We start from the raw sequence: 16,259 nt of genomic DNA, 5'->3' as shown, positions 1-16,259 counted from the left end.
ATATTCATGCTATTATTAGCAGGGTATTTTGGGTATGAGTGGCAGAATAAAGTAAGTAAAAATTGTTTAAAATTCAGGATTGGGTTTTTCTCCTATCACGTCAAATCCGGAGGTCAGGCAGCACCACAGTTAGTTATTTCAGCAACTCGATAATGCCATCTAGGGCCAGATTCTTCCTGTATCTTCACTGTCCCCTAGTACCCGTGGGATTTCACATTTAAGTTTGTCCATTCATGTTCACACACGGGTGTCACAGTTTCATTAATCATGTTCTTACCCAACCACACTGAGTGGCAGGAGAAAGAGTAATTTTTCCTTGTGCATTTGTTCTCTGCAATGACAAAAATATCCCTTTCTTGAGGAATCTCAGCAGTTTTTAATCTATGCGGTATTGGTCAGAATTTCTTTGCATGGGTATTCCTAAACCAAATGGACAAAAAAATGCAATTTTTTTGAAAGGTATTAGACTCAGCTCTTCCTCAATTTAATTGGTTTAATGGAGGGTGACTAAAATCAAGTCTGAAGATGGCACATAGGCAGGAAAGTTGTTAGTCACTTTTTTTTTTTAAGTTAAAAGCTAGTATATAGCAAGTAATAGCATCTTTCATTTAGAAACACAAAAAAGTTGCAGAAATATATTTTTCCTAACATTTTTCTAAATGCCAGTGCTTTTTATATATTTCAACCTAGCTTACTCATGATTAAAATGCCATGAAAATTATGTAAGGTAATATGTCTTGTTATAGTGATACATTTTTATTAAAATTTAATGAAAAAGTTCTGAATAGCACAATCAGAGACAATTAGGATAAATGTGTTTTGAAATGCATATACTTTAGTAAATTAAAAATTATCTTTATGGAAAATACCTATTTTTCTGCCTTGGTATGGTATTGCATTAGTATATTCGGGATGCCATGACAATATACCACAGATTGTATAACTTAAACAACATAAATTATTTTCTTAAAGTTCTGGAGGCTGGAAGTCTAAGATCAAAGTTCCAGAAGGTCTGGTTTCTCCTAAGTCTTATCTCCTTGGCTTGCAGATGGCTACTTTCTTGCTGTGTCTTCAGATGTCCTTTTCTCTGTACATACACCTCCCTGGTGTCTCTTCCTCTTCCTATACGGACACCAGTAAGACAGATTGGATTTGGGCTCCCCCTTTATTACCTTACTTAATCTTAACTACCTCTTTAAAGGCCCTATTTCCAAATACAGTCACACTGGAGGTTAGGACCCCAACATATGAATTTTAGGGGAACATGATTCAGTCAGTAACAGGTATATGTATTTCTCTAGGTTGATTGAAGTTGCTACCCATCTCTGAGTTATTTTTGTGCCTTGTTTCCACATTCCAAACTGTATTTTATTAATCTACAACACGTTGTAAACTCAAAGGTAGGTGGGAGACTATATACATACCTTTCCCTAATCTAAATCAAAAAATGATTTTTTCAAAAATATTTAGAAAACACAAATAAGCTTTAAAATTTTTTCTCACCTATCAAAAGTTACTAGTAAACCCAAACTGAAATACTTTCCACCCTTTCATTAAAAGTGTTATAATGGTGAGAAAGAACTTTTCAGATATCAGAGTTTTAGCCTTGAGAACCCCCACGACTACTAATCAGTCTGGATTTTTTCCCGACATTGTTATTTAATTTAAGGCATTCCGGACAAAGTGCTTGAAACAACTTTCTTACAAAATCAATTCAGTAAGAATGAAATCCATGAAATACACTTCAAAATGAAAATTATAAACCAGTGCTTTCCTCCTGACTGCATTCAGCAATAAAATATTAAATGGAACATTAAGAACAACAATTAAAGAGCTTAGCTTTTAAGCTGTCTGGTGGTGTGTAAGATTTGGTTCTTTATTGGCTATTAGAAAAATTACCAAAGATTACTTTAGTTATTCTAAGAGAATACAGAACTGCCTGCTCAGCAGTAGTGACAGGAAATACTTAATGAGGACTAAACATTCTTACATTTTCATTTTGGAAAAATTATTTTGTAATTTTTCAGAGTTGAGTTTATTTAGTTTGAAAAAATTAAAAAATGTTGATATTATATATATAAAATAAATATTTACAACTAAATTGTTCCTAACCCTGGAAATGTTTGAAAAGTCATTTCTAATGGGTCTGCTCCAGGGCAGTCAATCACATTAAAATGTCCACTTAATAAGTCCTTAATGAATATTAATAGGAAAAAAATCCATAGATAAGCATATGGTAAGAAAAACACTGCGGTTTTTTTTTTTTTTTTTTTTTTTAAAGAGATTTTATTTATTTATTTTTATTTTTTTTTTTTAAAGATTTTATTTATTTATTCATTAGAGACAGAGAGAGAGAAGCAGAGGGAGAAGCAGGCTCCCAAGGAGCAGGGAGCCCGATGTGGGACTCGATCCCAGGACCCTGAGATCATGACCTGAGCCGAAGGCAGACGCTTAACCATCTGAGCCACCCAGGCGCCCAACACTGCGGTTTTAAGACAAACATAATCTATAAAAAATAGCAGTGAGTTATAAAACAAACTATATATGTCTTCTGTTTTTAATCAATTGTACACCTGAAATGGAAGTGAGATGATTGAAGGGGGAGGCCTTTTAGCACCTGGTTGCTTTTGGTTGCTTAGGTACACAAGATAGAAAGGATAACAGAATACAAAGTGAGGAGGAAAAAAAAAAAACAAAACAAAAACCAAAACCCTTAATGCAAACTGCTGACTGGATGTGCTACAACAAAAACAAGATTTTATTTCAGTTCATAGGAGCTCTTTCTTTCATTCAGTAGTCTTAACTTTTCAGAAAATAACATGCCACTCTATGGTAACACAGCCTCTCCTTTTCAGTCTCATAGTAAAAGAGCTCTGGGATCAAGGTGATAAGACTCTTTATCGAGTGTTTTAGTAGTCCAGGAAATGAGGGGCACTATAATCGCAGCCCTCCAGCAGTGTTGTGGTAAGAGAACCTCTACTACATCAACTCCACTGGATGTACTTCACTAAAGTCTTGTTTCAATGAGGTCAGACAATGGTAATTTGTTATGTGGGTCATGGCAGAATCCTTCTTCTAAACACTACAAAGAATGACTCCTTTGTCAATATAAATACATCCTAATGCATTTAGTCTCCCTGTTGGCTGTATTATACACTCGAGAGCTATCGTGTCAAATTCTGCCACTCAGCATTAAAATACCTTTTCATCTTGCCTTTTTCTCCCCACTTTATAGTAGAAGTGAATAAAACACACACAAATACAAGATGTAGGTTGTTTTCTTTTTAAAAAATATTTTACTTTGCAGACATTATAGAGAATGAACATCAGATTTAGCATGTTAGCAGATGCATTTCAAAGAACAGGACATAATACAACAGAAATATTACATTAAAAATTTGAGTCATTCATATTTTCCCCACAATATTTGTTTCTGTAAATCTTTATTATTTCATCCTCATCCAAATAAATATGTATATGTAAAATAAGAAAACTAGAAGAGGTAATTTTCCCACAAAATTGTAAATTGAAATAATATAATAGTGATTTTAGAATTACCTGAATCAATATAGACATGTCTTTCAATTGTTACTAGTAACATTATTCTAAACTTCCTATCTTTAAAATTCTTTGAATTTCTAAAATATTAGATTTAAATATTGTAAAGCAATTAGAATGAATGTATATTAAAAATTATAATACAATCTACACTATGATGAAAATTTTTGTTATATATGTACTTAGTCTCCATTCTTATCTGTTCATTCATAAAAAGAAAGACTTGGAGATTTCTAGAGTCTCTTCAAATATTAACTTATTTTATATTACTTGTTTTTCTATTCAATCTTCACTTAATAAATCTCCACATTGACCCCTCGCCTCTGAAAAAATGTGAACATACACAGACTAACAGACAACTCAGAATGGATAATGGACTGATTAGAAATGTTGGGTTTCAAATTGGTGGATACTATTCTATTTTGACTGCTCTGAGAAAAGGAGATTTGGGGTCAAAAAGGCCAGGTTTGAAGTGCTTATGTGATGTAGCTTTGAGACAAAAAATGTTAACTCAGACAAACTTTAAAAATGTCTTCCTCAAAAATCTGTATAAATAAATTAAAAAAAAGGCAACCTTATTCTCAATGGGTCATAAAGCCTAGAGGCAAAAAACCTTAGACAAGACGTTAAACAAAGGTCATTTGCTGTATTAGGATTCAAAGATATTGTACTCCTCTTGTTGTTTGAAACCTACAATAAATTTTAAAAGATGTAGTTATAGCAGGTATGTTTTACAAGTTTGAACTTGAAAAATTAACTCCAATTTCTAAATATTCATTGGTGATAAACTTTGAAAACAAATACACACTACCAAGTAGCACTTCTCTGATGCTGGGTAATTTGAAGAACAAAGTGTTATGCATATGTGCTTACATTCTGACACTGATCATTACCAAATGTCTGATACTTGAAAATGATTTTTAATAATAGCAAAATTATTCCTATTGAAGCTTATAAGTACTTTGATAAGTAATTTGCAAAAATGCCTTATTAAGTATTCACACTTGCTCTCTGATATAAATGTTATTGTTACTGATAAAGTACCCGCGATTTAAGACTCAAGTATAGACCCTCAAACAATGTGGAATGGGAGATGGGGAGTAAATACTCTCCCTCCCCACCCTTTCTGAAACAAATCTGATGTATATTCAATACAGTATATCAGAAAGTCCCTAGGAGGTAAAATCTGTGTTATTAGCCAGGAAACACTGTAATTACATAACTAATATTAATAATTTTCTATTATTTCTCTTCCACTTCTCCCCCTTCCTCATGGTAGTACCTGGAAACAACCTTCCAAATAAATGTTGTTTAAATTTACATCTTCCTAGTGACAAATGATGTAACATAATCTTTGATTGAGAGTCTACTTTTAGTAAATTTGGACTAGGACATTACTATTAGAAGTGACCTTAGAAAGCACAATCTTGGTTTAAGATTCAGGAATTTCATCAGATAGCAGTAAGGATTCCATCAGTGGTAGTAAGTGGTTATAATAACCTCTGGCATGCTACAGTGTTATATTTACTAAGACTCATCCACCAGGATGGATTGTTATGCATACTGTTGGGGTCTTTATGTAGGGTTCATCACGTAGGCATGATCAAATATTAACTCCATTGACAGCCCCACTATAGGGTTTGGAGAACTTCCAGGTTGGTGAACACAGGGAGGTGGCAGAACTGGAGAGGGCATGGAAGCTCTGTGCCCCATCCCACAGACCTTTCCTAATGCATCTCTTCCACCTGGATATTCATGTGTATCCTTTATCATATATTATTATAAAAAAACAGTAAACAGTAAGTAAACTCTTCCTGAATTTTATGAGATGCTCTAGCAAATTAATCAACCCCAAGGAGGGGGTTGTGGGAATCTCTGGTTGGTCAGAAGCACAGATCACAGCCTGGACTTGTGATTGACATCGGAAGTGGGAAGACTGGCAGTCTTGTGGATCTGAACCCTTAATGATGGGATTTGTGGGATTTGATGCTATCTCCAGATTGATGATATCAGAAATGAGTTAAATTATAGGTGTCACAGAGAGTTGCCTGGTGTGGGAAAAACAAAACCAACACCTATCTGGTGTTGGAAGTGTTGTGAGTATGGTTGTAGTGTGGGAGTAAAGGAGGAACACAGGAGGAAGACTGAGATTTTCCTACACAAAGGAGAGTTTCTACATCTCACAAGAGATATAGGAACAGAATCTGAGCTAAGAGTGATATGAAGTGATCTAGACCGCCATCATGTCCTGCCCTAGTAGAGCAGGAGTATATGGAAAGCCATAATTAATTCAGTCTGTTTCAAGCTCATCCTATAGTAGATCCAATGAATGTACAGACACACCATGAGGTCACTACCTTGGTTCTTGAGTTCATAATTATGATGAATATTCTTAGAATCCAGAAGAATCTTCACATTGCTTTCCTGATATTTGTCATAAGAGAATGACAAAAAGGCAGAGTAGAAGCCTTTTAAACTGCTTGTTTCTACCAAGATCATTGGTATTGCATAAATCAGTAAATTGTTCCTTTTTTATCCCTAAATAGTTAGTCCATTGTATGGATGCAATACAGTTTGCATATCCATTCATCTGTGGAAAGACATCTTGGTTGCTTTCAGTGCTTTGTGATTATAAATCAATGAAGTTTCTATAAGCATGAACACACAGGTTTTTGTACAAAAATAAGTTTTCACTTTCTAGGAGCATGACTGCTACACTGTCTGGTAAATCTATGTTTCACTTTACAATAAACTGCCAAATGATCCTTTCAAAGTGACTGTACATTGTTAGTTTCAACCAGTCATGAATAGTATTTGCCAGCATTTTATATTATCAGGTTTTTTTTTTTTTTTTTTGATTTTGTACCATTCTATAGTGCACAAAGGTTACGCTTATGTGATGTAACTTTGAGACAACGAATGTTACTCAAACTTTAAAAATGTCTTCCTCAAAAATCTGTATAAATAAATTTTAAAAAAGGCAACCTTATTCTCAATGTTGTTTAAATTTACATCTCCCTAGTGACAAATGATGTTGAGAATCTTTATATATGCACATTTGCAATCTATCATCTTTGATGAAGTGTCTATTGACATCATTTATCTACTTTTGTACTGGGTAGTTTATTTTCTTGTTACTGGTTTTTAAATGTTCTTTATATATCCAGGAAAAATGCCCTTAATCAAATACATGATTTGTAAATATTTTCTTCCCATCCATGGCTCATATCTTATTTTTTCATGAGAATGTTAACAAAGTACAATTTATTAGTTTTTTAATATATTGTACTTTTTTGTTATATATAAAAACTCATCAAACTTAAAGTCAAAGCAATGTCTCCTATTTTTATTTCTATAAGTTTTATAGTTTAACATTTTATATTTAGGTCCATGATCTTTTTTTTTAAGATTTTATTTATTTATTTGGAAGAGAGAGAGAGGGAGAGACAGCACAGAGGGAGAGGGAGGAGCAGACTCCCTGCTGAGCAGGGAGCCCGATGTGGGGCTCGATCCCAGGACCCTGGGATCACGACCTGAGCTGAAGGCAGACGCTTAACCGACTGAGCCACCCAGGCGACCCTTTAGGTCTATGATCTATTATGAATTCACATTTTGTGTAACTTGTAGCAACCATAAGTGTCTCACAGAACCTATCGGAGACTCACTGGAAGAAATTACATTTACCTTAACTCAAAGATTAATTCAAAAGATCGTTTATTTTTAGTAATTGTATAACCAGGATACAATTGTATAACCAGAATACAATTAATATTAATCTAACTCTTATGGAAACAAAGTACCATGAATGAGAATAGGAATAAAACATGAGGTTTACTGGGATTTTTTTTTGAGATTTTATGTATGTATGTATGTATGTATTTATGTATGTTAGAGAAAGAGAGAGTTGGGGTGGGGAGGAGCAGAGGGACAGGGACAAGCAGACTCCACACTGAACATGGAGCCCCATGTGGGGCTCCATCTCACGACCCTGAGATCATGACCTGAGCCAAAACCAAGAGTGGGACACTTAACCGACTGACCCACCCAGGTGCCCTGAGATTATCATTTTTTTTAAATGCCAGGTTGAAAACTATAGCCAGGGAAGAGGAGTCAGTAAAAAAAAAAACAAAAAAAAAACAAAGACAAAAAACAGAAAGAAAAACCTAGATTAAAATAAGATCTACAGGGACACCTGGGTGGCTCAGTCTGTTAAGCGTCTGCCTTTGACTCAGATAATGATCCCAGGGTCCTGGGATCCAGTCCCCCATCGGGCTCCTTCCTCGGAGGGCAGCCTGCTTCTCCCTCTGCCTGCCACTCCCCCTGCTTGTACATTCTCTCTCTGACAAATAAATAAAGAAAAAAATCTTTAAAGAATAAAATAAGATCTACAAATGAAAAAAAAAAATAAGCTAATTTAAAAAAATGATTTTAACAGCAAATTAAATTCAGCTAGAGAGAGAAAATTTAAAAAAGTGTTGTCAGATTGCAGTATGGAAGAACATAAAAACATAAAATACAGGAAACTGATTACGAGTTATAGAGAGTTGAGCTGCCTGGGTGGCTCAGTCCGGTAAGTGTCTGCCTGAAGGCAGCTCAAGTCATGATCCCAGGGTCCTGGGATCAAGCACCACATCAGGCTTCCTACTCTGCTCTGCTTCTTCCTCTCCATCTACCTTCCCCCCTGATGGTGCTCTCATGCGTGCTCTCTCTCTCTCTCAAATGAATAAATAAAAAATCTTTAAAAAAAAAAAGTGATAGAGGGTAGAGCAAGGATCTAACAAATATTTAATTGGAACTCTGTAAGTCAAGAAGCAGGTTGGAGCCAGAATATAAAGACAATGTCTGAGGATTTTCCAGAATCGATGAAAGACACAAACTCATAATTCCAAGAAGCCAGCAAATACAAAGTGGAATAACTATAAGTAAATTCATTCTTAGACACATCATAATAAAATTCCAGAATACAATAGCTAGTGGGATGGAAATAGATGGGGGTGGGGAGAGAAGATTCATTACTTTTTGTAGGAGGAAGAATTAAATTGACTATTAACTTTCTACAGTAACCATGGTAACGAGGACTTAGACCAAAAAAATTATTTCCAATGATCTGAAAGAAAATAACTGCCTATCTATAATTCTATTTTCTACAGATACTTTAAAAATAGACAAAATCTAAAAATCTAAGAGAAGGTAAAATTAATCAACCAGAAACAAGTCAGAGAACTTGAGAATGAAAAAGCTGTTGTAAAATAGTTCTAGTGTGCAAAAGTTTTGTTTCAATAACAATAACAATACAAATAATAATAATAATAATAATAATAACAATAATAATAATAAAATCTTTGGAAATTGTGGTTGTACAACAGACGTTAAAATCAGCGTTCCTCTGTCACCCATTAACCCCAGGTTATTTCCCTCATTATCTCATAGTTTTAACTTACTTTTCATAGTCTTCCTTTCTTTTCTTATTTTTTCCTCTTCTTTCTTTTCTTCTTTTTCTTTTCATTTTTTTAGGCTCAAACCAGAGAAGTAAAACTCTTGTTTTCACTGTCTGAACATCAATATGCTGGGAAAGCCAGCAGAAGCCCTTGTCATAATAGCCTTGCCTCTTGAGCACAGTGCAAGTAACACTTCCATGGGGCACGTATTCAGCTCCTTCAGGGTCACATTCCCCTTCCTGTGGTCTATCCATAAAGCCCAAATATCTCACGGAGCTTTTCTTCACTGATTGCATCTGTTCTGTCGTTTTTGTTACCCAAGATAAGGATTGGCACATTGGATATTGTTTCATTCATTGGTCATTAAAGCATTTAGCTCAAGTGTGGTTTCCACGAGGTGAGGATGATCTGCACAATCCACCAGAAAGACAATCCCATTGATTGCTGGGAGATAATTTTTCCAGACCCAACATGCTTGCTCATGCCCTCCAAGATCAAATGTTGTAAAAGTCATTCTAGTAATTGTCAGCTCTTCTGATGTTGGATCTAATGTTGAAACATGTTGGCCCAATCAGTCATCATTGAGTATGTGTAGAAGAGTGGTTTTGCCTGCATTGTCCAAACCCAAGAATACAGGTTTTCCAGATTTCTTATAGAGTCCTAGGAACTGGAACACACTGTTGATCCACTCAAAGAAGAAAGACATTATTAATTCTTACTGTGGCCAAGGGTTTCCTCTGGCAGCAGCAGGAGGCTTTGACCCTCCCTCACAGCATATAGCCCAGCAGCACCCCCACCCCCAGAACCACCAGTCACACCTCTTTTCTTATTTTTCTAACCATCATCCTTTCCCTTGACTACCATGTGCACAGATAATCCATCCAAGATCACATTCACTCAGTTTCAAAGATCTTTTCCTCATATGGTGTTAGTCACTATTCCATGGTTTTACCTTTAATTTTGATTTGTTAACTGCACCTTCTCAGAGATCTTGGTTACTTCTCAGAGTAACAGAAACATGGCTGTCCTCTATGATACTGTTTTCTATGGAACTGATGTTTTACACAGGGAGACATAATTTTTCTAAGTGTTGACTAACTTTCAATCCCCTTCATCTGTTTAAGGAATTAGAGTGAATAAACTACTTGAATGTTTGCTGAACACATTCATCATTTTTATATATAAAAATATAAATGAAAATTACTAAAATAGTCTTATGCAATTAATTTGAATATTATATACATTTTTTTTTAATCTGACATAGAGCTAAGATTCTGTATGTGTTCAAATTTGGAAAGACTTAACTTTATTCCATCAGATGATGTCTCCCTTTGTGCATCTTAAGCAGGATTTTCCTCTTTCTTTGCTAAAGATTGTTTATCCAGGTCTCTCTTGCTGCTTAAAAAAAAAAAAAAAAAACTGATAAAAAGGCAGAGATGTGCACATTTGCTGCCATTGACACTTTGCTGTGTATCTCATTCTAATTTCCTGCCACCAACTCCTAAACTGATCTATATCTTGGCAATTCTCTGAGACAATCTGCTCAAAGTACCATCTACAGGTTTAAAGATAAGGTAATTATTTTTACAACCAAATAACAACAACAAATGACCTTTACGCTTTTACTAAAACAATGTCTGATGATTACTGATATGTTTCCAGTCAAGACTACAGCAAACAACCCTGATTCATGTTACAAAAATAGTAAAATTAATTCAAAGCTTTGAAAATGTTCCTCTTGTCCCTTCTCCCCTCCCCATTCCAGAGATAACTTCAGTCTCATTGCTAAACTTGCTGCTCTGTTAATGCCATCAAATAAGAAAAAGAATAGGCAAATGAACATTATTGTTCAATATACCACCTGAATCAGAAAAATAGTAGCCCCAAAAGTTAGAAAACATATTTCAGGACTTGTTCCAGTCATCTCACTCCACCCAAACAATAATCCTTTCCTCCTATTTCTGAGTGCTAGAGAGCAGTTGCCCTTTTAGGTCTGGAGGGGACTTGGGTAGCATAAGATAAATTAGATTCTTGGTTTGGTTTATTGGCTTCTTTTTTCCTCTTTTCAGTGTTCCACTTATGCTGTTTCCTATTGTGCACCCCTTTTCCCTCCTCACCAAAGGGCTGACCCCAGAAGACAGAAAAGATCAGGTTTTGTTGTAAGCTAATTAGAGAGGGTAGATTCCTGGGAAACTGGCTACCAGCATCACACTAACACCTGAAGATCTTTATATTTAACAAACATTTACCAAATACTTTAGTATGTGCAGGGCTCTGTACTAAGCTCATTTTTTTTCTTTTTGAGGATATGGCCAAAAGCTTGACGTGCTTACTTTAAATATGTCATATAACCTTATTGAATCTTATTCAAAAATCTTAGAAAACTATGTATTAATTGGGCCAGTAAAAGACTGCTATTTGATATTTAATATGGGAGCTGACTTCTTTGTTTTCATACTTAAAGAAGACATATATATAAATGCACACACATATACACCATGAAACACTTACAGGGCTCACACACATATATACACACACACACACTCCTATATATGCTTACTATACTCAGTTCTTAATGTCTTGAACTTCAGTCCTAATTTATGAAGTAAACTTAACTCAAATCATCAATTTGAAAACGTATTAGTGTGCAGTAATGACATGTAAATTTCAGGGTTTTTTCTCTTCATATATAAAAAAGAATAAAATTCAATTATGTTTTAGGGAGTTGTTTATTTGGTTTTCACTAGTTTAAGTAATCTAAAGGAAAATACATAACTTTGGAATTGAAAAAAAGGAAGTAAATTTTTATTTATTAGGAAACATAAACTTTATCAGGCTCTAAAACCAAAAGGTATTATAACTAAATTATATAAATTTAAGTGTTATAACCTGACTTTGATATGTGATTATGGCCCAGTGCTACAAAATCATTATTCCATTCTCTTTCATGTATTTATTTAATGATTTGGGAAAATGGGTTACTATGGGCTGAATTTCATGCCCCCCCAAAATGTATATGTTGACATCATAACCCCTCGTACCTCATAAGGTGACTGTATTTTAATTAAGTTAAAATTCTGGCACTTTATCAAGTTGACAAGTGAGAAATTTTTGGCAGCAGTTGATTTCTATTTCCTAAGAAGTCCACTAAGCACTGCCCATTTTAAAGCAATATTATAGATCTTGTGCTTTCATATATTGTGTTTGAATGTTATTAACTTTTTAATATCTTGTTATGTGTATATATAAAATAAATAAACCATATTAATCATCTATGGGAAATCAATGGTTATCGAGATTCCCTGGAAGACTTTTAAATAGTTCTTATCAATTTTCTAGAAGACAACTTAATTTTATAACTATTTTTAAAGTTTTTGTTCAAATAACCTAACCATATTTAATTTACTATAAACACGTCAATATTTTATGTCAAAATGTGTAAGAGTTTTTGATCTCATTGCATGTATACAATACCTATACTTTCAAGTCTGCTGAAGGAAAAATGAGGTTGCTAAACTCAATGCCTATAATGCCTATAAAGAGGCTATAATGTATTCATCTAAAGCAGACCAATCATTGAGGATTGTAGAAAACGAAAAACTGGAGATCAACACATATAAAGATATTTAGAGACACTTTTGTTTGCCATAGCTAGTCAAAATGAACATTATCATGAGATGATCAAAGATATCTGAAGTCTAAATAAGGCCCAATGGTAATACATCTGGTGTCTTCACATAAATTAAGTAATCATGATTCTCTATATTTTCAATATGAACAGCAGTAAAATATGAACAAACTGAGGGTTGCTGGAGTGGTGGGCGGTGGGAGGGATGGGGTGGTTGGGTGATAGACATTGGGGAGGGGATGTGCTATGGTGAGAGCTGTGAATTGGGTAAGACTGTTGAATCACAGACCTGTACCTCTGAAACAAATAATACATTATATGGTAAAAAAAAAAAAAGAAGAAGAAGAAGAAGATAGCAGGATCCATAATCCATAAACTAGATGTAGAATGTAAACCATTATCTCATTGACTATGTATAATTTGCCTTAACTCATTATTCTACATTTTATGTGATAACAACCCAGCAGTAGCAAACATTTGACCTTCCGAGTCTATAGTATTGTGCTGTCTGACTAAAAGTAGTAATAGGTATTCTCTTCCTCTGGTTCACTAATCTGATGATGCATTTTTAATTTCATTCATTCCATTAATATAATGGAGGAATGAAGTTGGTTCTCTGCCTGCAAACAAAATGACATTTAACATTATGAAAAAATGTAAATAATAGGATTCTGAAATATAACTTGGAAAGTCTCCAAAAAGCTTGACCTTTCTAGGCTTTATGTATAAATAAACACCATGAGATTTTATTCTAAAGTAATTTTATGTAAGAAAAGCTCAGTGCACATAATAATGATAAAATTAATAAATCCCACATTTTTTTAACCAAATGGCTGAATAACAGTTTAACTGGACTATTCTTTTTTTTTTCTTTTTCCTTATCTCACTTTAAAGGTCAAAGCTAACTCAGCTTAATGGTTCAATCTTTTAGGGACATACAGAACGACAAAGTAATAATGGTAGGGACACAAAATTGCAGGAATCATACTTACAAGTGATGTAGTGAATGGGATAATTCATTTACCAAAATTTATGCCATTCTCAAACTTGTATATATGGAAAATAATAAAATAATATTTAGAGGACAAACCATTACTATTTAAGAATTTTCAGATATCAGGGGCGCCTGGGTGGCTCAGTCGTTAAGCGTCTGCCTTCGGCTCAGGTCACGATCCCAGGGTCCTGGGATCGAGCGCCACATCGGGCTCCCTGCTGCGCGGGGAAGCCTGCTTCTCCCTCTCCTACTCCCCCTGCTTGTGTTCCCTCTCTCGCTATGTCTCTGTCAAATAAATAAATAAAATCTTAAAAAAAAAAAAAAAGAATTTTCAGATATCCACAAAAAGTAAGATGGTGAAATGTTTTGATCAAATTTAGCTTGTAGTGGCATTTAATTGTGTTGCTCTTTCCTGTTATATGTGACTTTTTTACTGAATTCACTTGTGGACCTAAATACCAAAAGAGTAAAAAAAAATGGAAATATTCTATAGTATGCATAATACACCACACATAATGTATGTGACAAAAATCTATATAAATAGAAGCTTTTTTCTATAGTCAGTTGAACATATTCTATTTTTCCCACAATTTATTCTTCATTTAGATCATTGCAAATTGACATTTCTAACACAAATTTTAATTATAGGATTAATGCGATGCACAATAAAATAATATCAAGTATGGCTTTATATCTCACAGGAATTTAAATATTATTATATTTAGTCCACACTTCACATCTGTAATGTACTTAACTATGCCTCTCCTTTTTTTTGCATGAGATGAAAATGAGGCATCAAGACATTTGGGAGCCTATGTAATGCCATACAGCTGATACAGGTGCAAGCTCAGATTCATTCACTTGAAATTTATCTACTATCAGCACCAAACTCTCATTTGATATTCATATCTCCTTCTCCTAAATTTCCTACTACCTCTCCAGTCTGTCCATTTTTGTTTCCTTGTAGACTCTCTTTGTTTTATTTAGTTTCTTTCAATGGTGGTACACCCACAAATCTTTCCCATGCCCCCCTTTTTACCCACAATCCTACAGTTAGTCCTAGGAGATTCTCATCTATTTTAAATGACTTCAGTTACCATTTTAATGTGGAGATGGTTCCAACTTATATTTTAATCTAGATCCTCTCCTTCATGTGTCTACATAGCAGTGATTATTATAGTGCTGATACAGAAAGATAAATATACAGAAATACACACACACACATATATAGGTAATGTGTGTATGTATATTTGTTTTATATTTAGATGTGTGTGTATCTATATACCTGTGTATGTCCATGAAGTACATACAAATACATATTTGCTCTCTGGCCTATGCTTACTATTTCCTGAAATGACTTGTTAAAGAATGTCAAATCAGTTATTTATAACAATTAGTAGTCATATCACAGAAACAATAAAAATCTCACAATCTTTGAAAACTATCTGAGGGTGTAAGTTTTTTTAATTAATCTTTCTTGCTTGATTGCATTTAACTTCCACACCTTCTATTTTTAGACATCATGAGACAGTTCACAGTAACTCTATTTACAGACTATATAAAATCATAATAGAAGAAAATGAGTCATGGAAATAAGTACATGTTATTCAGGATGGTAATAGCTATCAAATATTATGCAAAATGCAGCATGAGTTTTCAATCATTTGATACTATACAAAGACACCTTTTTTGATGAAGTCATCTGTGAACAGCAATTTGCTGAAACAAGGCATAAAAATGTCCTGAGAATTCACACACCTACCAAAATTCCTAATAGTACTTAGAATTAGGCTATGGGATAGTATCCCAAAGGATGCTTAGAGGAAGCCTCATTGCTGTAGTCATTTAAAACTAGGTTGCACAAATCATGGGGGAATATAACTGAGGAAATAATGCTCTACATTTCTTAAAGATCATCACACTGATTTAATGGCCTTTTTTTTCATTTTGAAATTCTATAATAATATGAAGCTTTCAACTCACTTTTATGTTCAGTTTCTGTAGCTCTAGGGTTCACTCTGTAAAGTATATTTGTAGACATTTTAAGGAAAGGAAATGTTCTGCAGGTTTGTGGATAATTCTAAGAATGCTGCCTATGTGTAGTATCAGTTTATTTCATGGATTACTGATAATACATATATTCCCAAAGTTTTCATCATGTTAACACAACATCTCAAATTTGTGACATAAAGTTGTGAAAGAAGGAGTCTCTTTGGATATCAATTTGTCATATTTAGAATTTTTTTTAAGTCTCAGCTTTTGCAATGGAGAAAGATAGCATGCTATGTAAAAGTATGCTTATGCTAAGTAAAGGAAAATATTTAAGAAGCACCTGAATTTATTAACTTTTTAATTGATTGATGGCTAGAGGAAGGAGAAGCAGTAACAATTTAAAATATACTAAAATCTGTAACTAGGGTGAAATCACTTTATTAGTATTATTATTGATATTATTAAGAACCAGATGAGGGGATTTACTTAACCACTTAACTGGAAACAAGAAAGGAAGAGGGTACGTTCTTTAGGAAAAGTAAATATATACTTAATCCCAATAACCAATTATGGTGTCAATATTTTTTATGAAATTTTTCTAGTCTTTTTTCTAAGTGAAATCATATAAATATAAAAATTATATAAATGT

General features: G+C 34.0%; 1 pseudogene; it reads right to left on the bottom strand.

Annotated features, from left to right (window-relative positions):
- Positions 1-8,362: 8,362 nt before the first annotated feature.
- LOC116639060 lies at positions 8,363-9,702 on the bottom strand (annotated as a pseudogene).
- Between the last annotated feature and the right edge of the window lie 6,557 nt (positions 9,703-16,259).

The sequence above is a fragment of the Phoca vitulina genome, unplaced genomic scaffold (genome assembly GCF_004348235.1).
Source record: "Phoca vitulina isolate PV1807 unplaced genomic scaffold, GSC_HSeal_1.0 scaffold17, whole genome shotgun sequence".
NCBI lineage: Eukaryota > Metazoa > Chordata > Mammalia > Carnivora > Phocidae > Phoca > Phoca vitulina.
Note: the sequence above shows the minus strand (reverse complement) of the source record. Positions and strands in the feature narration are given on the sequence as shown.